This window comes from Rhipicephalus microplus, chromosome 3 (assembly GCF_043290135.1).
Source record: "Rhipicephalus microplus isolate Deutch F79 chromosome 3, USDA_Rmic, whole genome shotgun sequence".
NCBI lineage: Eukaryota > Metazoa > Arthropoda > Arachnida > Ixodida > Ixodidae > Rhipicephalus > Rhipicephalus microplus.
The window spans coordinates 171,763,525-171,790,275 of record NC_134702.1 but is presented as its reverse complement, the minus strand read 5'-3'; the positions used below and the strand labels follow the sequence as shown (position 1 = coordinate 171,790,275).

The window sequence follows — 26,751 nt, the reverse complement described above, 5'->3', positions numbered from 1 at the left end:
GATTTTGCTGTGCGCTCTAGCACGGCATCATCCTCTGATCCAAAGAGCGTTAGCATACTAACACTTACCTAACCAAGGTAAATTCCTAAAACCAAGGCATTGATAAACACGCATCTTAACGTAAATGTTCACAAAGAACCAAACGCAATGAAAAATAACACTAGATTTCATACACTTCCGGAGCACCTAACAAAACCTGCCTGAGTTTTGCGTTAAAAATCCTGCACCGATAGAATCAAAAACATGAGCATTTCGAAAATCGCATTTTGTTTTATTCGAAAACCTTCCTTGAAATTCTCATTTTTATTTTTTTAACCCGGTATACAACTTCATACTACAGAAAAAAATGGCACGAAGTATACACACTTCGGCTCCGCTCGACCAACGTTACCACGCTTTCAAATTAGCGGGGCGTACGAATCTTCAATTGCGACTGACGCGCTCTTATATTAGAGAAGCTCATTACACTCAATAGGCTGACTGATGCGGGTCACTGCTTCCGCATAACGCTTAATAATTTAACTCGAAGCCCTCACAAAGTTTACAAAAAAGCATTGAAGTGAAAAACTAACTAAACAAACTAGCCAGGGAGATGACAAAGGAATATTACTTTAAAACCAAAAATAAGCAAACAAACATACTTCCCAGTAAATTCCTGTGTCACCTTCTCCAGCTTACAGCTGTCCCTCACTTCAATCGCACACGCGACGGTCGCGGTCTTGCCGGATTTCGAGAACTCCCGAGGCAAAGTCGCGTCTGGGCTACAAGCTGAACGGCGCAGTCACGCATCATTCGCGATTTCAGCCTGCCTCTGTCAGGTTCGCCGAGTGGGCCCGAGCAGTGCGTGGAAAAGAGTGGCCATGCCCTTTTTGGGCTCGCTCCTATGCTGCGTTTAGCAATTGTGGCCTTTCTTCTAGGACCACGTTGACACTCTTGTTCATGAAAAGCTCTAAATCTCCACCGCGCATTCCGTCGCGAGGACTTGCGCCATGGTCTATCCTTTCACCGTTGGAACCTTACTTTACGCCACAAAGGACCTTTCTTTGAACTGGCTGGTAACCTACTCTTCGGTCGCTCGCCCGGCTGATTGTCACCTCTTTCACCCCTTCGCTTTGTCGCTCGCGTACGCTTCCCTCTTTTACGGCGACGTCTGCGACCGACCTGTCCCACACCGCTTTGAAATTTGTCGCAGGTTGAGTCATCAATGGTTTTACAGCTCAAGGGCGCACCATGACACTTGCTGTGGACGGAATGGCAAGAATGGTGCTTTACACGAGATACGATTTGCGAATCCGCTTTCTTTTTACTTTTCGTCCAGCGGCCCGGACGCGTGCAACGCAGTTTTGACGCTGCTGCAAAGCTCCTGATCCTACTTGCTACGGTAAAAGATTTTGTGTCTTTTTCCCGTGTAGCACTTTTTTTCTCTCTCGCGGCTTTCCGACATCTCTTGCGTCTGCACCGCTTTTTGCGACTCGTTTCCGAGCTTCCCAATCGCAACTCCAGCTCGCTAACACTCTCAGTGCTTCTGTCTGCTGTCTCATCCACGCAGTCTAAATGATTTTTGACCGAATCATCTTTCTGTTCACACACTGCACTGGCAGACAGGTTAACACAATAAGGAACAATGCAGCTCTTTGAACAATCTCGCTGGCTTTCCTGGGAGCTATCTGCAACCGCGCTGTTGCCCTCACTCTCTACTTTGGCTGCTTCTCCTGAGCTTTCTCCGGTGTTCTTGATTACTTCCACATTGTTTGCAAGATCCACCGTCACGACAAACACAGTTGAGGTCTGTACCAGCTTTTCTACAGCTATCCTAGCTGTTTCGCTAGCATTTAACTGGCACAGCATCTCGTCGCACTCGCTCTGGCCTTTGTCGGCCTCTCTACGCTGCGCAGCATCTTTAGCAGCACTCAAATTTGGTTCTTCATCGAACCTGCTGCTATCCTTAAACGTGCTAGCCTTATCTACGGCTATCAACTGCACCTCACTAATGTTTTTCTCGCATTTTTCGTGTGCTACACTTACGGATGGCTGAAACTTCCGCCGCATTGCTTCAATTTTACGTTCCAGAAGTTTAATCTCCAAGTCGCGTGCTTGATAACGCTTTTTCTGTCCCTTCTTTGCTTTTCCTCTCTTTCTTTGCTATCTCTTTCTCTCTCCTCCATTTCCTGTTTTTCTAAAATCTCTACCACGTTTTTAATCTCCTCCTCACTGGCTTTTTGCGAGACCAACCTCACAATCGCTGTCCTGCCGATTCCTTCCTTTACTTCAATGCCTGGATGCTTACTCACGGCGAAAAGTTAATTTCTTAGCATTGCCATCCACGCCATGAATGCCGTTGTACCCGTTGTACTTTGGTCCGGCATTTCACACAGAAATGGGTGAATCCCTACAACTCAAAACTCACAAAAGGTAATCTCCCTAATTCACACACAATCCAGCTTCTAATAAACTCACACAATTGAAGCGTGGAAGGTCAAAGCAAAGACCAAGCACTCACCACAGCACAGCACCATGTCGTGAAGTTCATCTCACCGCTGCCAACCAGTTGTCAAGGGTCGGAAGGAGGAAGGTCGCTGATGATGGCATCCCACCGTTGCCACCAGTTGTTGCGAATGGGGGTCTACCCGGTCTCTTGTGGTAGCGTGTTGTAACCGGGTGGAGGAAACTAATGCTGACAAGAAGAGGATACAAAAACAAACAGGCTTATGGCACTATATACACTTGTTTATAGCAAAGAAAGGTTAGTGGTTTTACAAGCCACGAGCATGGTGGTTGAACCGTTACATTGTTCAGAGCTACGTCCAGCACTCCGCGGCGTCGTTTTAAGCCTTGTCGGGCTCCTCCTCTCCGAGTGGAACACCAATCACACACACACACAACAGGTGAGAGGGATGAGCATGCACGGTCCACATGAACGTCCAATATTGAGTCGTGATCACTGCACTGCAAGGTGGCGCCAGTGGGGCTTTTCCTCATCGTGTGTGTGCCGCTAGTCGAGAGGTCCCAAGATCCTGACAGCATACATCAAAGGGTCCGCCGATTTGTTCGCTTAATTAGCGGGGCGATTTGCGGCGGCCGCCACGGTCTCTTTCAAGGAAGATGTTGTCTTTGTTGTCCTCTCTGGAATGGTTTATGACGTCGTGGCGACACGACGTCTCATCCTCTGGCTAGCAGGGACAATGCCTGGCGGGCATAGGCAGCCGGCCGGTCGGCTACTTGATTGAGGATTAAAAAGAGCGCCGCTCCCCCGTCAGCTCTGGCGCCGATCACAACAGCTTCCCCATCGCCAGATGAGTCGCCGAGGCCATCAGTCACCGCTGCTGCTCGAAGTGACGATGAAAGGGTCCATAGTTGAAAGTCAGGAACTCGTCTTTGCTTGCCACATGGTCTGGGTAATTGCCGAAAACTTCGACAGCGTCTGGCAGACTAGGCACCGAAGGGATTGAGAGCCTCCCCAGTAGATCAGCGTATGCACAATGGCGTCTGCCCAGACGAATCGCCAGGCCAGCCGTAACAATGGCAACACTTCAATTCTCAGTGCAGACTGGTAACAGTGATAAAGTGTGCTTCGACTACTGCTATTTGACTGTGGGACTCGTCACATTTGACGGTGGCTGTTTGAACGAGCATTTGGGCTTCACTAAGACAATGATGTTCTATATTTATTCTCCTATTTGCATTACTTGTGTGAGCCAGATAACAAAAAAAAAAACAATGCAGCCACATGAATGTGCTTTGTCATGCAAGCTGCTAATAGTAGTGGCTGTCAGATACATGTTGACTGCTGCTATTTCACCAGCACTGGCTATGACAACACTTCAATTCTCAGTGCTGACTGGTAACAAAATCAATGAGTGTGCTCCGAGCACTGCTATTTCACTATGGTTCGCGTCACATTCAATGGTTGCTGCCTGAACGAGCATTTTATGCCTCACAAAGTTAATGTTTTTTTATATTTGTTCTCTTATTTGCATTGCTTGTGTAAACTAGATAACTAAAATAAGCAATGAAGCCACATAAATGTGCTTTGGCATGCAAGCTGCTAACAGTGCTGTCAGTTTCGTGTTGACTGCTGCTGTTTCTCCAGCACTGGCTACGATAAGAGTTCTCCAGCACTGGCTACGATAAGAGTTTAATGTTTGATGCAGACTGCAAACGAAGCAATAATGTATGTGAAACTCGACGGTGGCTTCCTGATTGAGCATTTTGAGCTCGCCAACGATGATTAGGGTTAACAACAGTGTTTCAATTCAGATATTCCATCATTGAAATGTGTTTCTATGCCACTTCTCAAATCGAGCGTGATGTGTGAGGGACGTTGCTTATTGGAATTGAGCTTCTGTGTAAATAATACGCCATATATGAAACTGATTATTTGTTTGAGAGGTCACGAAATGGATGGTTGGCTGTTGCAAACCCACAGGGCTAAAATTTGGTAGCCCTAATAAGGGCTGTTTTTTTCAATAATATGAAGCCGCCATGCTTCTTCAAATGGCTTAATGCCAGAGAGCTCGCAGTCCCCGTCGCTTTCATCAGTGTCATCTTCACCCAGCTTGATGATGATGGGTTGAATGTGCTCACTCCCTGACGTGTCAAATCAGAACTTTGCCTCCACCTCCATCACATGCTGAATGCTCTTCCTCCAGTCTTCCGCTGTTACCTGCTTGATATTATCTCTCAAGATGGCGTCAACCCTGGACCGCCTGAAGTCTCCGTTGTCCGCAGCGACACCATTTTTGACCTCCGTCCACAAAAGCTCGCTGGGATTAAATTCACAGTTGTACGACGGGAGCCTTAGTACAATGCAACCAGCCTTACAAGTGCGTTGTCTACAATGTAGCTCAGATTGCGTGACTTTACAGATGCCACCAGCTCAAGCACCTGCTTCTTTATCATCCTTTTACTGTAGATAATGTTCTTGCTTGTGAGCCACTCCTGTATCTCTTCCTTCTTCCAAGCCGTTATCGGCAATTTCTCTTTTCACCGGCTATGGTAAGGTGCATTGTCTAGAACAATGACCTGTGTCCATCACACTGCGTTCAGGTTCTCTGTTGCGCCAGTACGTGTAGCAGTGGAAGATCATGTTGCGTGAATCGCGTTTCAGGATGTGACCGCAGTTCTTCTTGCTGAAGCTCCTTGGTGGTGTGGCCATCGAGGCGACGCAAGGCTCGTAAGGCAATAAAGGATCGGGTTCGAATGTCACCTCACTTGGCTCCATGGCAGAAAACTTGCAAGAAACAGAGTTATTCAATCATATGAGTTGCGAAACTCCCCGTAGCATCCATGTATCAAAAACCGAACACGTCATTGGCCCCCTTGTCGGGAGTGAGCAGATTGTCGTGCCACCTGTTGATCCGCATGCCCACTATTAAACGCATTATTTGTGTTTAGTGTTGCCGCTCCCAGGTAGCGCAAACGTCAGCTAACTCCCAAAAAGTGGGCCAACTACCTGTCTAGATTTCGGAACGTAGTTTCACAACTCGTGTAATTGAATAACTCTGGCATGGATTGCCGGGTGCACGATCTCACAAGATTGGAGGTTTGCTACAGAAAAAAAAAAAAAAAACGTCTGACACAGTGAAAAAAAAAGCTTGTGCAAACACACAAAAAATACATATGAATCTTATGCTATGAAACCAGCGACTGCTTTACAATTAAACGCCCGGTGCCGTCGATCTTGCTCCGTATCAGACAACACACAGCATTGTAAAAAGCACGCAGTTGATTTTCTCTCGCGATCCGGCATGTGCTGTAGCATTTCTATTATTACAGCTTTGCCACAGCACTCGTCAGGATACACAAATGCTATTTATACCAACCTATTCACGTTTCAAAAGCAGTCCCAATTTTTCGAGCGGGACTATTCCTTTAGTCGCGGAGCAAATTGGCTGCTGCGCTTTGGTCATTCGGGCGGGGTCTCTGGTGCCGTCTTAAGTGATAGCCGACCATAGCTACTCACATCTAGGTGCTCTCATGATCAACCCCCTTAACTACATTTGTTTAGGAGGGTAAGATGGTTTGACGACTTTGACGTGCTGGTCATGACATGAATAATGTCACAATCTCATTGTGTATGCCATCAAACACTTTCCAAAAAACAGTGAGACATATCCTGGGGCAGGTATGTCCCGCAGGTAACAGACATCTTATATCTACCCAGGAACAGTGAGAACACACATGGGAAAATTTTACACTTGAGCGTTAAGAAAAAGCCGACATAGGCAGTTTTGACCTGATGAATGCAAAGAATAAATGTAAGTGTCTCAGCAAGAAGCAAACTCTTGCATTCTGCGTGGCAATTCCGTATTCTACTACAGAGCCATGCCAGGTCTTGCAAAAACTTTGCAAATGGACCCTATTGTTTGTGAAATGTGAATCGTGGTTGTAGTTCTGGCTATCAAATTTTAAGAACATTACATGCGTACTCCTATACTACACTCATAATGTAGAGTTAACGTCAATTATAGTTAGGTGCCATCCGCTGAGGTTGATTTGTATAGCAGTGTTGAGGGCTACCATCCTCGTGAGCCCCAGCACCCCCTTCCGACACTCCCTTCCGCTTCTAGTGTTACTTATCTCTACATGTCTGTTTAATTCCTGACGCAAGTGCAAACAACTACTAATATAAAATGTACGCGGCTGTTTAAGATATCTCAGTGCATGGATTTGTATGTATATTGAGTGCTGCTTTATAACGTCTCCCTCAATAAAATAAATTAAAACAGATTCACCTTGCCTCTACATGCTACACATAACATTGATTTCCAAGGTACATGGGATCTGCTGAATTTCTTCCTCAGCCGATGACAAAGAGCAATGCTTGAGGATGTAGCCACATGTCCTGGTGGGCCATCAGTGTGTGCCTATCTATCACACGAAGGCTATTCGCGTTTCTATATGGCCTCTAAGGTAACTTGGTAGCAGCAAGCCATCCAGGAAGCATCGGCGTCTATTAAATATCATCTGTCTATTGTAGAGTAAACAGTCTGTTCACCGTGCCTACTAGTCTATCATTGCCGAACAAATAGCCGCTGCACCCTATTTGCATATCTATGTGCTTCGGCGGTCAACCTCTTCATGCAGGAGGCGTATATTTGAATGTAGCTCAGGTGGCAGAACTTTCTTTATAAATAGGGAGGCTTCACCTACAGCAGCCACTTGGCAACAACGAGGCAACCAGGAAGACGCACTTAGTTTGTCTTCACATTTTAGGGCGAAGCTCCCTAAGAGAACCGTCTACCACGCAAAAAATTTTTTCTCATCATGGTGCAAATGAGAAGATGGTTCATGGCATTGGTGACAAAAAGCATGTGTACATCCTGTAAAAAAAAAGCAATTATAATTTTAAGTTGATGTTGAAATTTGACAAAAAATGACCGCTAGCGTCACCCAACAGCTATGTAGCCAGTATATTGGTAGGACGAGAAATCCTCGCAGGCCTACTTATTTTGCTTAAAAACAATTGGCATAACCTGATATCGTATTTTATGCACTTCAGGCAGCTTTAGGATGCAGAAGAGTTCAAGTTTTGCTTCTTTTTGCACGTTTAGAGAGGTGCCTGGTGAAACTTCCGGCGTTAGCTTGCCTGGAAATCTTTGTATCGCGATCATATAGCTATGATCACATCCTGTCGTCCACTGGAGGCTTCCGCACAGCATTTGAATAGAGTCCTCGAACATGTGACCACAGTAGTTAGATGCGAAAAATATAGCGTGAGGCCCTCTGTTTTTTTATTTTATTTTTTTCGTTTTTCGAATACACAATGTTAGTGGGCAAATGGCCTGTTTCAGTACTCTTACCAGCTCTCTTAACAGATGTTTTGTGGACTGCCACTAGATGACCTCACTTGACTTCATCACATCAATGGTATCTGAGCAACACCATTGCATTATAAATAACAACCACGGTGGAAACTTTGACATTCTCACGTAACAAGTACAGAAATCTTGATAAAAAATAAAAAATAAATCTTGTATTTAAATCTTGTATTCTTGTATTTAATAAATCTTGTATTTATTATAAATAAGTATTTATCACCTTAGAACAACAAAATAAAAGAAAAACAACACAACAGACATATTAATGCACAGCATAGTTAAACTACAAGACCTTGCATCAAAAGGCCGAAAACTGCATCTCGTCTTTTCTCCGTTTTGTAGGGTGGCGCTTGTGTACTGGATGCCCAGTTCCAGCATTTGAATTCGTTGGTTCACTGCTACTATCAGCTGATGAGGTCATCATGCTATTTTCCCTCACCTCGTGTCAAAAGTCTGCAGTGGTAGAAGGGGGGTATTCAGGCATTGGAACACCCACCTCATTAAGAGCATTATTTTGCGATGTATTTGTTACATCAGTGCCATCAGACTGTTCTTCTGCAAGCGACGAACCTGAATAGTGAACTTGACAGGCATATGCATAATCAGTGTGTGGAAGGAATTTGTTATACCCCTAATGAGGTGGTGCTTGCATTTATTTTGAAACGTTCCAAGCCTTCTTAATACTAAGGAGAAATTAATTTTGACCTCTTCTTTGCATGACTCAAAAGGCTCCCAAGTACTTGCTTGTACCTGTGTGGTATGGCCAAAGTTTAACGGAATCGCCAACTTTCACTTAAGGGTACTTGGCGCCTCTACGTTTATCGACATAGGGTTTTATCTGATGCTCTTTACTCTCAATACTGTTGCGATTTCGCTATCTGAGGAATGAATTGTCTCTGATTACGCTTTGTAGTGAGATTGATTCGCATTGACACTCCGCGGCAGAGTTGATTTTCAGAACTCCGTGTTACTCAATTCTAATTTTGTGCGAGGTTCTCTACCACGTAAAAGCACTGCAGGAAGAACTCCTGTTTTCGCATGCAGTAAAAACCTATACAATGCTAGATACTCAAAAATGCTCTGTTTCACTAGTTTTCCCTCCAGCTATGCGACCTGTATTGCTTCCTTTAGTATCATAATAAACCATTCGATTAAGCCATTAGATTGCAGATAATTATTTTACGACTTACAATGCTGAGTGACTCTTTCATTTGGAAATTCCTGGAACAGTTTAGATATGAACTGAGGACCATTGTCGATAACAATTATTGGAAATTTTTCTCTGCTGTAGAGAGATTCAAAAAATTCATGACCTCATGCGAAGTTGTGGATGAAATAAAACATACTTCCAGTCATTGAGAATAATAATCCATAACAGTTATTGCATAAGTTGGGCTTGGTGTGACGTTTAGGGATCCGACTACAGTGGGACAGTGCTGTTTTCTTTCTCACTGCTGCGTTATCTCGGCTGTTACAATGTTTTTCATCGGTCCAGGTGTAGCTCATATAGAATCTCAAGTATTGTGAACCCTGCTGTGACGTCTCAACTGTGAGTCCGTTCCTGCATGATGCATCGCAACCTATCCTGTCGAACCGTCCCGGGCACCGCCATTTTGGTTTGATTTTTGACAGTCCTGGCTTGGCTACCGAACAGGCTGCAAAAAGTCGCAGGCGAGTTCGAGAGGCCGCCCCTAGATTGCCGTTTGTGAAAATTGCTATCACCATCATCACTGCGCTAACAAGAGAATTTTCACTACGGAACACCGGGAGTGCGTCACACTCAACCACCCCAGCACTTCTGCGGCTCATCTTCAATCATTGTTGTGTGGGCTAAGCCTGTTGAATACCATTGAACTTGCCAATGCATTATCTTTCTCAAGTCTTAATGGTGTAGTTTAAATAAAAAGCACTTTCCCTTGAGGAAAAGTTGGGTGTTCTCAAATTTAATCGATAAGCAGCCATTGCAAAGAACAATCGCAGCATATCCACAGAGTGAGTGATGATGAGTGGGGTGAGGCGTCTGTCTGCCATGAAGCCAGTAACTGCAATGATGATGATGAGCACAGGCCGCACGACTCTGAAGAGTTTGCAGAGGAGTCAGCTCATCTCAGATTTTGGGAAGCCATCACGGCCCTGGGCTACCTTCGCAGGTATGTTGCACACCAAAGCGACGCTGTAAGCAATGCGGCCTTCCGGGTTATTGAGAAACGCATGGTGTTTATCAGCGAGAGAAAGAATCGGTGGTGAACTATCCTCGAATATTTTGAGTCTTAGCCTCACCATGTTGAAGCAAATTGTTTGTAGTGAAAGCGCCTGTGCTTTCATTTATTTTCGGAGCTTTCCTCACTCTTGCATTTTCTCAGCTGTTATGTTTTTCCTTCCCGGTCCGCTGAAAAACGTATGAACTTGGTTTCACTGTATATGCATGGCTATTTTTCTGAGAGCTGATCTGGTCAAGGAACAGGTTGGTAAGGCGCAAAGACCAGTTTGACCAACTTATCTGCTGATTGCCATATCAGACAATTGTTTACGTTCCTAGACACTCCTATCTAGGTGAGGCCACAAGAATTTGACTCTCAGTGAGGAGTCCCTTTGTGCAAATATATGCGAGAATGCAATTCATGCGCCTACAGAAAGAAATGTGAGTGAAGCACTTCAGGAAGTACTGTGCGGTTTGCACGCCTCAAAAGACCATCCACCAGCGACAATTCATCCTGAATCTGAAAAAATGAAATCAGGTTAGCGGATAACGTCCTCTTAAATAAGCAGCTTTTACAAAGTAGGCTTAACCTTAGCCAACGTAGGGTCATTGGCTGTTGCAGCCTGTAGAGTAGCCTTGTCTACTGCCGAAGTTACTTGTGAAACGATTTTTTCTTTCTCCGCAGTACTGGCGGTATGTTCATTTATGGGCAGTCTTGGCAAAGCATCTTCAAAATTATTTTGTGCGCCTCTGTAATACTCAATTTGAAAGTTAGAAAGAAGGGTAACCTTAAAGGGCCACTCCCCAGGTTTGGCAATTTTGAGCTGCCAAGTGCAATGCGTGGACAACGCGTTCATGATCACGTCTGCCAAAATTTGCAAACCTACGTGTCTCGGAAACGGGTCATATTTCAAGATAAAAGCTGCTCCCCCTCCCCTCTGCCCACGCACGCGTAGAAAATGAGGGCATGACATGGTTGTAGGAATGGCCCTACGTACACGGCAATGCAGTGACGTTGGTCCTCTAAGTAGACGATTCCGCGCTGACGCTGTCAACAGTATACCACGTGACATGGAAAAAATTATTTAGCACAACATGCATAGTTGATGTATTTGTTGCTTTAAGAGATGAATAAAACTTGAAATAAATAATGAGACGCAATAAAAAATTGTACGCGTTTTTCTTACATTTTTTTCCGTGAACTGCTACGAGATGCGAGGCTAATGTGCCGGCGTTTCCCATGCGTTCGGGTACCCGCGGTCAACGCATTGAGCAGACGACCCCCAAGGAACGCTCCTACGCATTCGTGCATTCATTGTGCTCATCTACTCTACCACGTCTAAGCCAGCGTTTCCAAACAATCCTGCAGAAAGAGGCAGAAGACCACAAAATAACGCTGGTCATCAAAGCAATGCCGCTCACGTGCACGGGGGCTGGGCTTGTTCGGGCACATCATGCGCACGTCACTTCTTGGTTAGGATGCCAGAGAGGGTTGGGAAGAGATTTGGCTTGCGAAGGCTACGCAGAGGAGTGGCAAGGGTTTCAAGCTCGCCTCCTCTCTCACTCGTTTCGCGCCGCTTCAAAAAACCTGTTTTCTCCACTCGTAATGAACCGATTCGAAAACTTTTTGTGGCAGAACGTTTGTCATCGGACACCCAACAACTTCCACTGTCTAAAATTCGGTATGGGGCCTGGTGAGTGGCCCTTTAAGAAGCACTGACATCAAATTTACATGTCAATATTTTTTCGTGAATAAGTTGCGGTCAACCCCTTAGTATTGATTCTCGACCTATAATGCAACTGAGGGACGAATAACTATCACTTGTGTTCATATATATCACTGGTATTTAGCACGATTCAAAAGGACCGGCAATCTCGCCATTTGTTGCAATCTCACCAATCTCGCTGGCAGTGCTACCAGTGGGGCCACGTCACGATCACCTCGCCACAGCTGACCATTTCTTCGCAGAAAATAGTGACATCAAGCCATGCTGCTCCCTGAACATTTCTCTGCTAAGCACACGCATTCAGTCATGCCTTGTCACCTGCATTGCCGTCTGCCCCGCCACGGTGGTCTAGTGGCTAAGGCTGCTGATCCGCAGGTCACGGAATCAAATCCTGGCTGTGGCGGCTGCATTTCCGATGGAGGCGGAAATGCTGTAGGCCTGTGTGCTCAGATTCGGGTGCACGTTAAAGAACCCCAGGTGGTCGAAATTTTTGGAGCCCTCCACTACAGCGTCTCTCATAATCATATGGTAGTTTTGGAACGTTGAACCCCACATATCAATGATCAACCTGCATTGCCGTCATCGTCGAACAAAATGTTGACTAGGGTCCAATGCGACAGTGTGCAGCTTGGAATCGCCGCAATTTGCAATGTCGCGAATAATTTTTCCTTTGATCAATATTTTGCAGAACAGCGATTCCAAAATGGACGGCATTCCAAGCAGCGATGAGTAGCTGCCCGAGCATACATGCTTCGGCCACTCGCGCTTGTGCGTCTAAGCTATGTTGGTGTGTTTGTTGGGCAAAGCATTATTGTAGACGAAAAAGGTTCTATAGAATAATGGTATGGGGCAATCTAACCAGCGGAGAAACTGAATACATTCCCTGCTCCCAAGTTCTTTTTTGCGCCTTCAGATAGCCCCATCTATCCAGCCTCTCACGCTGGGGACGGCAGAAAACCGGTATTATGCGGACCCAGAGTCTACAGATGAACTAAAATTCACTGTTAACAATACCTACTTGTTATTTGTTAGCAATGATGGCTTGTGGTTGTGTTGGCATGTAACATACACGTAATAAAAAGACACCATCATTGTGCTTTTTCGGAGCTTCGAACCAGACTTCTGCCACTTACAATGGTTCCCCAATGCCCTGACTGATGAGCACACGTTGAATCGTGCTCTTTTATTTCGTCGATTTTTTATGGGCAGTTTGCATCTTGGTAATTTCACGAAAACACTCAAAGTGATGCGACGAAGATCAGACATGACGAGTGAGTGTGCTTCCAGGCTTTGGCGCCAGTCAGCACCAGAATAAGAACAGTAGAATCGTGAGTGAGTGAAAAATAACACTAGATTTCATACACTTCCGGAGCACCTAACAAAACCTGCCTGAGTTTTGCGTTAAAAATCCTGCACCGATAGAATCAAAAACATGAGCATTTCGAAAATCGCATTTTGTTTTATTCGAAAACCTTCCTTGAAATTCTCATTTTTATTTTTTTAACCCGGTATACAACTTCATACTACAGAAAAAAATGGCACGAAGTATACACACTTCGGCTCCGCTCGACCAACGTTACCACGCTTTCAAATTAGCGGGGCGTACGAATCTTCAATTGCGACTGACGCGCTCTTATATTAGAGAAGCTCATTACACTCAATAGGCTGACTGATGCGGGTCACTGCTTCCGCATAACGCTTAATAATTTAACTCGAAGCCCTCACAAAGTTTACAAAAAAGCATTGAAGTGAAAAACTAACTAAACAAACTAGCCAGGGAGATGACAAAGGAATATTACTTTAAAACCAAAAATAAGCAAACAAACATACTTCCCAGTAAATTCCTGTGTCACCTTCTCCAGCTTACAGCTGTCCCTCACTTCAATCGCACACGCGACGGTCGCGGTCTTGCCGGATTTCGAGAACTCCCGAGGCAAAGTCGCGTCTGGGCTACAAGCTGAACGGCGCAGTCACGCATCATTCGCGATTTCAGACTTGTTATTTGTTAGCAATGATGGCTTGTGGTTGTGTTGGCATGTAACATACACGTAATAAAAAGACACCATCATTGTGCTTTTTCGGAGCTTCGAACCAGACTTCTGCCACTTACAATGGTTCCCCAATGCCCTGACTGATGAGCACACGTTGAATCATGCTCTTTTATTTCGTCGATTTTTTATGGGCAGTTTGCATCTTGGTAATTTCACGAAATCACTCAAAGTGATGCGACGAAGATCAGACATGACGAGTGAGTGTGCTTCCAGGCTTTGGCGCCAGTCAGCACCAGAATAAGAACAGTAGAATCGTGAGTGAGTGAAACAACTTTATTGACGATCCGGCATAAAGGGGGAAGGGGTAGGGGGATTAAAGCGAGACACTAGCATGCTCGGACGTCCCGGAGCAGCAACCTACTCGCGTCAAACTCGTGGGGGCGCCGCTTTCGGCCGCTGGCGTTCCAGGACGCTAAACACGTGCTGGACCACGTCTCTTTGATTGCCTGGCTCTCGGCTGATAATTTTGCTGCTTATGGCAGTTGGCATTACTTCTTGGTTACCCGGCGGTGGTGCACAGTCCCAAAGGAGGTGTCTCTGGGTGGCTCGCGCCTTCTTGCAATGTTGGCATACATCAGTGGTGTAAACCTCCGGGCAAGCGTGCTTTGCCCAGACGGGGGTCCATATTGCTTGTACTTGCAGCTGCCGTAGTGTGGCTGCTTCTCTGCATTTTAGGTCTCGGTGAGGCAAAGGGTAGAGGCGTCTGCTCGTTATGTACCACTGCAGAACGTAGGCGTAGGTTGTGATAACATACTCTCCGTCTTCGGCATCGGGTCGTTGCGGCTCCGAGGAATGCGTTGACAGAGACCCGAGGAATGCGTTGACAGTAGAATCGTAGACGTCGTTGCTACAAGCGCGTTGTCATTCAGGACAGTATACATGGCATGTATCACACCGATGACGTAGCACTAGTGTCGATGTCGCAGGGGCACTCCATTTTCTATTAAGCTCTTGCACACTGTTTGCCGTGAAAATAAAATAACTTTCACAGGACAGACGTGATTCAAATTTGGCCGAGAGGACCTGCACACACCGAGCAATCGAATGAAAAACGCATCTCAATTTTGAAATTTGTTGTCAGTCCTCCTTTATAAAGATTTGTTTTTTTTTGTTAGAAACAATATTATTAAAAACTGACCGACAAAGATTGCCAAGGAAAGTACAGGAGATATTATTAGAAGTGATTGTAATGTGAATGTGAAGAAAGAAACGTGGACGGAAAGATACTTTGCTGTGGACGGGATCCGAATCTGTGACCTGCGAATAACGCGTTCGATGCTTTACCAACTGACTACTGCGGCAGCTATCCCCCCGTCCATTATATTAGCTATGTATGTGCATTAAATGTGGAATTGTCAGTCAGTGCCATCATGAGATTTCTGGATATCAGTGATGTCTTGCGATTTACGATTCTGACCCTTAGTTGACTCGCTAAACATTTTAGTCACTGCAGACAAGTCAGTTCCTGCAGAATCAAAATCACCCATCTCATCAGCAAAGGACGAACTACGCAAACGAGTAGTAATCTTGCTTAACTTTGGAGGCGCTGCATTCAATTCTACATCACCGCACAAAAGAAGCTTGCTAAGGCAGACAATAACGTCAAAGCAAAAAGACAGAATATCAGAGGTACATGGCAAACTGTATGGGCGAGACAGCAGCAGCAGGGGGCAGGAACTGAAGGAACGCACTTGGAATTTGGAAGGTAACATACCTGCGTAAAAAGCAGAAAACAGTTCAGCATTCCTCTAGCGCTGCTGTGAATTCGCCCACTGAGGGAAAGCAGGCGTCCACAGAGTCCTTATACCCCCGCAGGTGGTCTGCGCAAGCAGGCGTTTGGTGTGTGGCAACACCACGGACCTGAGATAACGGGGAAGTGGGGGGGAGGGGGGGGGGAGGTGATTTCCTTCCACGTTTCGCCATGCGTGGCTTAGCCATATTCTGGGAAGAGGGAATCCTGGGGGTTGAGCCGATGCTCGGTGATTTGACCTTTAAGGCGAGACACCCCTTTGGCCACAGCTTCACGTAGATGGCACCCCTGGGCTGACCCACCCAGGGGCAATCGGCAGTCACCTTTTCCTGCCTCTTTTTCCCCTGATCATCATCTTTTTCTCTTTTTCAATTTTTCCTGTCATCTTCTCTCTTCCACTTACTTCCTTTTTTCCTGGCAGCAAGGTTTAACCCTGTGTAGTTACCCAACCTTGGGTAGTTATATTCGGTTATAGCGGCGATGCATGGCTGGCGACTCCAAGTGTTTACTATTCAACCTTGTAGCGTCCCTTTGTTGGGCTCGGTGGTGGGTGGCCACCATCGCCACCGATTATTACATTTCCCGTATGGCACACTTTTTCACAGAAGCCATTGGCCCAGGCTGCAATGCAACCAAGTTGAGAAGCGGCGACCTCCTCTTGGAGGTACACAACAAGCTCCAATATGACAACCTATCTAAACTTGTAGCATTTGAGACATCCCAGTCTCAGTAGGCCCACATAGGTCTATGAATACATTACAAAGTGTGGTGTCCAATGATGACCTCCTCCAACTATATGAAACTGAATTATCAGAAAGCTGGCAAGACCAGAGTGTAGTAAAAGTTCAAAGAATAGCCATACGACGACACAAAAAAGAAACACCAACAAAACACATAATCAGCACCTTCTGTACCAGCAACTTGCCCGATTCAATTGAAACCGGCTACTGCAAGCTTCGAGTCAGGCCCTACGTACCAAATCCTCGCATGTGTTTCAAATGTCAGCGCATTTGACATGGATCGCAAAGCTGCAGAGGGCATGCAACTTGTGCAAATTGTAGCTTCAACGAACACATATCAGAAAAATGTACTGCAGCAGCCCACTGTGCGAATTGCGAAGGAGATCATGCTGCCTACTCGCGATCATGCCCATCTTAGAAAAAAGAAGAACAAATGCTCGAGCTTAAAGTTAAATTTAATTTATCCGTTCAAAAGGCATGCAAACGGTTAGCACTCCATCAGTCCATTCCCTTCTTTGCCAATGTGACGCGCCGAAGCGCCGCGCCACACATTTCCGCGGCCACAAGTGTCACACAGTGCATGAACACGGTCGCGCCATTAGCGCCCCCGGTTAAAGCAGCCTTTACTGCTCCGCCACCTGACAAACAGGGCTAGCAGACTTCCGTGTCTGCCGGACCCCGGACCACTGCAAGCGGAGTTAGGCCCGAAACCACTGCGAATGTGCCTGCTGGGTAGGCACCATCTGCCACCTCATGATGCAAGTCCCACTCCCCCGGCCCCTCAGGCGCCAAAGGATAGGCGCAAACCTTTGGAGCATGCCAAAAAAGAAAAACCCTGAATTACAGGGCCCCCAAGAGACCCTGTAACCTAAAGCAAGACTTTTGTGCATACAGCACCACACAACAATAAAATGACACAAATACTACAGTGGAACGTCGGAGCACTGCTGAGAAATCTCGACGATATCCAAGAAATTCTACACAAACATACACCAAAAGTGCTGTGTGTGCAAGAAACACACTTAAAATCCAAGCACACAAACTACCTTCGCAGTTACACTATTTTTCGAAAGGATCGGGATGATGCCGTCACATCATCTGGCGGTGTTGCCATCGTAGTTGATCAAGAAATAGCTTGTGCACATTTACCGCTTCAAACACCCCTTGAGGTGATCACCGTCCAGGCTGTCTTCTTCAACAAACTGGTCACAATTTGCTCCATTTACATACCTCTGCATCACCAACTCAATAAACAGCAATTCCAGGCATTCATAGATCAATTTCCAGAATCCTATGTTGTTATCAGAAACTTTAATGCACATAATGGCCTCTGGGGCACTGTGATTTGCGAGGTCACCTGATCAGTTCCTTTTTATTTCCGGTGCATGCCTCCTGAATCGCAAAAAGCCAACATATTACAACATTGTTAACAATACCTACTCGTCAATAGATCTCAGCATAACATCTCCATCATTCCTACCTCTATTCAAATGGGAAGCCATCAATAATCCATAAGGTAGTGACCATTTTCCTATAGCTCACAGCACATCAATGTCAAATATATGTCCTCCACAGGTTCTAAATGGTTCACCGACAAAGTCGACTGGGAACAGTCTCAAAAAATGTCTCTCCTAACTTGGACTGACATGAGGGTGCTAAGCATAGAAGCTGCTGTGAGCCACCTGACAGCTTTTTTGATTGATGCTGCAACGAAATGTATACTACAAACATGTGAACCGTCAGGCAATCGACGAGCCCCATGGTGGAATAATGAGTGCCGTAATGTGCGCAAAAAACAAAATAAGGCATGGAAATTGCTTAGACTCGCCTACAGCCAAAAATCTTAAAAAATTTAAGAACATCAAGTCACAAGGAAGGAGGACATGCTGACAAGCGAGAAGATAAAGTTGGCAAAAATGCTTATCAGGCAATAATTCATACTCAGATCAGGCGAGAGTCTGGAACATAGTTGGTAAGGTGGCGGGACGAAAAGCATATTCACTTCCTCTAGTAAACACACAAGGGAGGAGTTTGGAAGACCAGGCTACCACTCTGCGGGCGCACTTTGAACAGTTCTCCAGCTCATCACACTAAAGTGAAGTGTTCCAACTATACAAAACCAAAATAGAAAAACAGATTAGAGCGCAAACTCACAACACATGAAGCATACAATGAACCTTTCTTTTTTCTGAACTACAAGCCCCACTTACCTGCTGCAATAAATCTACCCCATGCCTGAACCATGTGGCATATAAAATGCTGAAACATCTTCCCACTGAAACCCAAAAAAGTTCTCTCCCTGTATAATGCGATATGGTTTTCCGGCGAGCTACCCTCAGCCTGGAAGGCTGCTACTGTTATCCCAATTCTAAAACAAGGCAAGGACCCATCCTCAGTTTCCAGCTACAGGCCAATGGTCTTGACTGGCTGACTTTGCAAGGTCTTTATGAAAATGATAAACTGGCACCTGGATGCACTTCCTTGAAGCTAATGGCCTACTTGACCCATACCAGTGTGGGTTTCGAGAGGTTCGGTCCATCACTGAACACCTTGTCCGTATCGAGGCACACATTCGCGACGCTTTTGTTCATAAGCAATTTTTTCTATTGGTGTTCCTCGATATGAAAAAGGCATATGGCACTACATGATGCTTTGGCATATTGCGAGACCTGTCGCATGTAGGGGTGTGGGATAGAATGCTGACAATCATTGAAAGCTACCTGTCCAACCGGACTTCAGTGTCTGAGCTGGCACTGTCTTATCTCAAATATTTGTCCAAGAAACAGGAGTGCCACAAGAAGGTGTATTGAGGTGCACACTTTTCATAGTTTAAAGGAATTCCTTGCACCTGTCTCTCCCATGTAATATTTTTTACTGCATATATGTCGATAATTTACAGATTGGTTTCAAATCGTGCAACACCTCAATGTGCCAACGTCAGGTTCAACTAGGGTTGAACAAGGTATCTCGATGGGCAGATGAGATTGGTTTTATACTCAACGCGCAAAAGAGCACTTGTGTCTTGTTCTGCCGAAAGAGGGGCCTCCATCTTGACCCCGACATTGAACTGCATGGTCAACCTTTGTCAGTGAAGACCGAGCACAAGTTTCTTGGACTAATATTGGACACAAAACTTACCTTCATCCCACGCATCAAGTATTTGAAAGACAGGTGCTTAAAAACAATGAATATTTTTTAAGTGTTCTCGCACACTACGTAGGGTAGTGACTTGAAATGTCTGATGAATTTATATAGAAGCCTCATACGTGCACGCCTGGATTACGGTGCTATAATCTATCAATCTGCGACACCATCAGCCTTGAAGATTCTTTACCCTGTCCACCATTTAGGCATTCACCTCTTACGGGTGCTTTTGGAACTAGCCTTGTGGAGAGCCTGTACGTGAATTCGAATGAAGGGTCGCTCCACCTACAAAGACGTTACCTGTCTTTTTTGTACTTTCTGAAGTTGAAGGCAGACAAGCAATACCCCTCTCATTTCACAATTAATGATTTGTCTTTTTCTAGCTTGTTCGAGAAACTTCCTTCGTTAAGGCAGCCCTACTCCTTCCGTGTAAAGGGCCTGGCCGAAGAAACAGGTGTGGCTATTCTCGAACACAGTTTGATGGCTCCTGCTGCATATCTGACACTGTGGCAGTGCCAGCTTATAGACTATGATGTCTCTTTTGTGGAAGTCACAAAGCACTCTCCACTTGCACACATACATACATACTTCCTAGAACTACAACATAAATACACATGCCCTGAGTTCTTTATTGATGCTTCAAAGTCTAACACTTCTGTGTGATATGCAGCGGTAGACCAATCATTTTCCGAGGCCGGCGTTCTTTAGGAAAAGATTATGCAATTTTGGCGGTCGTAAAACACATCAAACAGATCAAATTACAAAAGGCGATAATGTATACAGATTCCCTAAGTGTGGTTAAAATCATGAAAACTCCTAAAAAAACACAAAAACCCCATGCTGGTGTCACTTTAGTCGCTTTTGTGCACACTGTACACATCAAAACAGCATGTCGTTGTCTGCTGGGTGCCAGGGCACCATGAGATGCAAGGGAACGTTTTGGCGGACAAGCTGGCTGCTTCCGCCAAAGACAATACTTTCCATGCATCAATACCAATCCCTGCACTACACTTGAAACCTTTTCTAGAACGAAAGCTTAAGGGGTATTGGCAGAGCACATGGGATAGACACACAGACAATAAGCTTCATGCTATTAAGCTATCTAGGTAATTGGCCGCCAGTATCAAAATCACGACACACAAAAGTAACACTTACAAGGCTAAGAACAGGACATACACACACTACACATCTATACCTTATGTCCACCGGCTATGTGGAGAACCAATTATGGTTCTCCACATTCTTGTCCAGTGCAATGAGTTGGATGCTCCAAGAAAAAAGCACTTTTTACTGCCCTACCGATAGCAGCTCCCACTACACCCTGGGATGCTCAACGGTAGGGATCCACTTTTTAAACTGCAATCACTTTTCATGTTTTTAAAAGATGTTTACAGCTTTCACTCCATATTTCGAGGTGATCCGTTGCACGACCTCTGTACCGAGGTTGTGGCTGCGGTGACTACATCTCCGCCATGGTTTTATCGTGACATTTTGCCATCCACTTTCACTGCACATATTTCATGCCATGAAATTGTTACCTCTATGTTTTTACCCACGTTAGCGCGAGGAATTTTAAGGCCCTTTTACAGCCACGTGTCATATCATTGTTCATATCGCTAGCCTACTGATATGGCGCTCTTTGGCCATCAATTGGCTCTTGCGCCATAACATACCACTCATCATCAAAGTCCTTATATGCCCTCCCGATGATGTCAATGATCCAGGTTGATCGACGATTGAAGCAACCAAGATGTCGTCATCGTAGATGACGACACGCAGAACATTAGCTGGCCAGGCGATGGACAGGCTTTAACTATCTCCAGTTAAGTAGACAGTGCCGTTCACGCCACCAAGGCCCAAGCCTGTGCACGTGTGGAAACTAAGTTGCTTTCCGGGTGAAGAAATTCAGACGAGTCATTAACAGTATCGGCAAAGCAAGCCAAACACTGTAAAAAGCAGAAAACGGTTCAGGTATCTGCTAGTGCTGCTGTAAACTCACCCACTCATTTTCTTTCAGTTCTCTATAATATTTTTTCTAATAAAGAAATAGCACTCAAGTTTACCCTTCTTTCCTTCATTCACAGCGAGGCTCTTGTTCGGGCAGACTTGGTGCCTTCAGGTGGTATGCGAGGGATTGTTGGCCAGCTGCCGGCTGGTAATAAGATTTGTGCTACGTGATGCCAATGGGCAAAAAATTAGTGTCGTGCACTCGCCGCAATGGCAACAGGCAATGCTGACTGATGCTTCCACGTTGAATTCACATATGTACCTATGGAGGATAGCCGTCGTGGTGGCTCAGTTGGTAGAGCATTTAAAACGCTTTTTAAAGGTTTTAGGTTCGGACCTTGCCCACGGTAAGTTATCTTTTAATCAGCTTTTTTGTCTTCACATTTACATCACAATTACTTCTAATAATATCTCCTGTACCTTCCTTGGCAATATTGCCTGTCAGTTCTCATTAATATTTGAAAGTTGGAATATAGTATCTGAGCTGTTGATTGAGAAATGCATGAGGGTCAATAAACCGGCCCTCCATCGGATAGCAAAGCAAATACTGCTTGGTGATCGGTTCTGAAAGTAAAGCATCAACACCTCAGATAGATGTGCCATTTTTCGCTTTACAAATAAACATGCAAGTGTTTCACGTTCCTCTACTGAACATTTTGTTTTGTCAATATTTTGTGAAGATTTGTGAATAACAGCCCTCAAGCAGCTCGCCTTACTTCTGCTGTACGAAATGTACAAAGACTGCACCCACGTCTACGACGATGGCTCCGTTCTGCCAAACAGCTCAACAGTGGCGCTCATTATTCCGACGCACGCCACAGTCATCAAATTCAGACAGCTCATGCAACCACATCAATGGCAGGAGAGCTTCCAGCACTTCCCGCTGCGCTGCGTTTCATCAACGACCAAAGCATGCAATGGTGGACGATCTTCTGCGACTGCAAGGTAGAACGGCAGTCACTTGTGTCAAATCTATGCTGTGGTCTGCACGAGCAGTTGGTATTTGAGACGGCAGGAATACTACACCATATAAGAGAAAAAGGGCACCACGTTATATTTCAGTGGTTGCCAAGCCACTATGAAATTATCGGTAATGATTGGGCTGATCAAGCTGCCTGTCCAGCCTGCCCATACAGAATACAACGACCGATTAATACCTTTCTCTAGGACAGACGCTCCTAGGAAGCTCCGCATGCTTGCTTGCCAATGCTCTGTGTCACTTTGGAATGAGCCTTTTTTTTTACGCATGCAAGATTATGATCCCTTGACCCTACGTTAAACTTACGGATTGCAACAAAACTTCGACGAGGTGACGCTACTGCTTTATGCAAACTGGTTGGGCGTCGCGTTTACCCTTGCGTACGTATTTTGGATAGGGATGGCCGACACCGCCGCCTGTGCACACTGCAGAGATGAAGAGACAATTCGACATGACCTCTGTGACTGCCTGGATTATAACCTAGAAAGATGATACCTTTCTCATACACTAAATAAGTTAGATGACCAGTCGCTCTCAGAAGAAAGTATGCTGTGCCATCATCATGACTCATCATCACAGAAAGCCGTGCAAGCGCTACTGGACTTCTTGCGAACTACTGGCCTGTCGGAACGCCTCTAAGTTGATCGATTGTGTATGCGTGTGTGTCCGTCTTTTGCTCTTAATTTTTTTAAAGACGATTGTCTTTCTTGGGGACCTTCGACGCAATAATTTTTGTATGTATGTCTGTCTATAGATTTGTCTATTTGTCCACTCTTAGCGGCACTGGGTGTTTGAAACGGTCGACCCAATCGGGAGCGCCCACCAATGTTGCTCAAGGTTTAGCCTTCATACTTGTGCCATTGTCACTTAAAAAGCAATTATTGTGCATGTCTGGGGCATCATAACAACACGTATATATTCTGCATGTGCGTATTTTACTAGAAAAGTCATAAATAAGTAAACTTAAGGACCGTAGCGCTCATCATGCTGCGCTGACCATACAACACTTGCACAAAAAGGCAAGCGTTTCCAACGCTTTGCGAACACGAGACGGTGGTAACACCTACCCGTCGCCTTGCATTCTACACCTTATCACCTCTGAGACGGGCGCGCACACCCGTCCCAAAGCCACGCGCTTCGTTTTCCAAAAAAACTGCCAGATGGCGCTTATGTCTCATATGTGACGTGCCGATGCGTTCGTTCGCCTCTGCTTCACGCTCGAGGCACTCTAACGCAGAGCCTCCAGAATACCATTCACCGATTTTCTTGTGCAGACCATCAAATAAATGTTTTGTTCATTCTCTCCACACGCAAGACTATCGTCTTTCGACGATATTTGGAGATTACGATGCCGATGTGGGGCCAATTTTTCTTAAGTTTCTCTCTTTGAACACCCTATTCCCCAACCCTAGTGCAGGGTAGCATACCAGATACCAGCACCTAGTTAACCTCCCTGCCTTTCTTTCTTCTCATTTCTCTCTCTTTTTCAGCCAGTGAGAGGGAATGTGATACAAAAGGCCACTGTGTGAAAATGTGATCCGTCTTTTTGTTGTAAGACGGCTCGTAACCCAACATCCGAAGCATCTGTAGTGACTATGACAGCTGGCTTAAGGTTGAATATCTGCACAATAGGTTTGCAGGCCAATCGCTCTTCCAACTGATGAAAACTCTTCTGAGCTTCAGCTGTCCATTCGAATGTATGACATCGTCGGAGCATTTTGCTCAGTGATTTCACTAAATCAGCATAATGATGTAAGAACTTGGCCTGGTAGCCAGGCACTCCTTGGAATGACTAAAGGGACTTCATGTTCTCTGGTGTAGGTGCACGAACTATCACTTTAATTTTCGATTTCATCGTAGAGAGATTTTCTGTGAAAAGGGTGTGACCCTGAAATGTACTTTCCCTGCAAAAGCACCGTTGAAAGAAGGACGAATTGCCGTCCGCATGTCGAAGCTCACCGTTGATTTCTTCTTTATTCGAACATACCCAAAACTCAGTCCACTCGTCCTGCCTCGACCCCACTACCCTTCTTCATCTTCATGTCGGCGCCCCACACAATTTTCAACAAACACAATTATGATTTGATTTCATCCCTGTTTCATAAATGCATGGCAGCACTTCCTTTATGTTGAGGTCATGATCCGGCTCGGCGCTAGCCACTTTCCTATCTAAAATGCGATGTAACCCTGATAATGCGAATGTCGTTCGTGACTGGAATGTACCAGGGGCAGGACGATAGGGGGGCGCAAGGATGGAACGCAATATAGATGAAGATTATTGTTGTGGGACCAAAAGGCGCCCTTTTCACTCTATCTTTTCTTAGAGTGTTCTTTGTGTCACCCTATGATATCTCCTTGTGGTACAAATGTAAGGAAAAACACTTAAGGAAATTCAACTCAAGATTTGAGCATGATGGGAGGTAGCGATTGAGCAACCTTGAAAAAAGTCTAGAAGATTTCAACACAAGAGTAAAAATCAAAATGTAGCAGAATCCTACTTTTGCTAAAAAAAATTGAGGTACTAAAGTATTCAGACTAAGCATGGACAGCTGACTGTTAAAACATGAGATAAATATTGAAGAATTGGAAACCAGGTTGAGAGGTAGCAGTCTACTATAGAGGTTAAGGTAGTCAATGAGGCTGAAAATGGAAATTTCAAAAGGGGGTGGCACCGTCAAATTTGTAACTTGTTTGTGTTTCGGCACACATATTTCTTATTGCACTCAGAACGTGCTATCTACTTCAAGATTTATAGTATCGCTAAATAATTTGTTGCCACCTTATTTATTCATACAACTTTTGGTTTAGATTTCCGGATGCAGATTTGAACAGTCACGTCACTGTGTAGGAAGCTTGAACATATGGGCTCACAAAACTCTGACACATGTAGTGCCTCATCGTATGCTTTTATGCACACTTGCAAGCAATTCTCTTGATGCCTTAACAACTTCCTTAGCTTCTTTCATCGAGGATATCCATATTCTTTCATCAATTTTTGTAATCGCTGCGTTACACTGTTTAGTAATTCCTAGCGCAATCCGCACTTGCAGTGTTTGAAAAGCTTGAGGATTGCAGTGGATTATTTTGTTAAGATTACGCACAGAACGCGAACATAACAGATTACTGTTGAACCTACGTGGCCTCTAGGGATAGCACTGGAATATTCAATGCACATGTCTAAATGCCGATGCGCATAAGCGTTGGTCAGTTGATCAACGGTCGACGCTCTCTTTGTTGGTACCAGTGTCAGTGTATATCGGCGTAATCTAACTTTTCGTTTACCGGCCACAAGTTCGGCCAAATAAATAGTTTCAGTTTGGACAAGCCTTCGTCAGCGTCACGACCCAGTGACAATATTCGCAAGTACAGTATCTCTGTATTCACAGAGATTCTCTCCAAAGCACCTAGTTATAAAACGGTGTTATGAAAAATCTTACGATGTTTTGTGCAATCGTGAGTATAGGGGCATATATTTGTTTTCACTGTGTGGCCATAGTGGAAAAAAAAAGGTTTGAAATGGCTGCACTGTCGAAGGTATCGTTACCGAAAATTCACACCAGCAGAAAAATAAAATTAATCAGATTTCTGTAACCACAAAATCGGTGCTGCTCTGTTTATTCACCCACCAATTCGTCTCTCATGAAAGTTTCCATCTCGGTGTTCAGCGCTGCTGACTATGGCCGGTTTTAATCAACTATAGAGGGCATGAAGCTCTGAGAACTCTTACTTTTGGGATTGGATGACCTATTTCGCTCCATTCACAAGCCTTTTACTCTAAGATTAATGACAAGCATGCTTTTTCTTGACGCGCTCCATGACGGTCTGGTTGCAGGACGACATGCCAGACCGAAGCGACAGCTCGTGGGATGAAGACCGACTTCCATAGTCTTCGTGATCAAAACAAAGCAATGTTTAAAATTTTTTCTGCAGTCTGTATTGGTGCACTGCCCAATATTGTTCCAATATGGCGGCCTTAGAACTGTTCAAACCCATCAAGTTTCTGCTCCTCATTGGCTTTCAGTCCATGCTACACACAATTCCAACTGCATTTCATTGGAATCATGCACCATTCTTCCGCTGCCACTTTGAATTTCATTTGTGACCGAGGAAGGGCGCCCTCTAAAAATCACGTCCGGTTATCTTTCACCGTAAGGAAGGGATGCGCTGGATCGGGACTTTACAGCATATATAAATACGAAAATATTCTTTCAAGTATTTCCAGGACTACAAAGGCCAATAAGTGATTTTCATCGTTATCTTCAATTTAAGTGAAGTAGATTCAGATGAGCATTTTCCAGAATAGGGTAATATTTTTATAGGATGATATTTTGTG

At 45.0% G+C, this 26,751-nt stretch overlaps 1 protein-coding gene across 3 annotated transcripts in view; it reads left to right on the top strand.

Annotated features, from left to right (window-relative positions):
• Positions 1-26,751, top strand: part of LOC119167540 (uncharacterized) — a 68,901-nt gene that overhangs the window by 15,932 nt on the left and 26,218 nt on the right. The window lies entirely within an intron of this gene.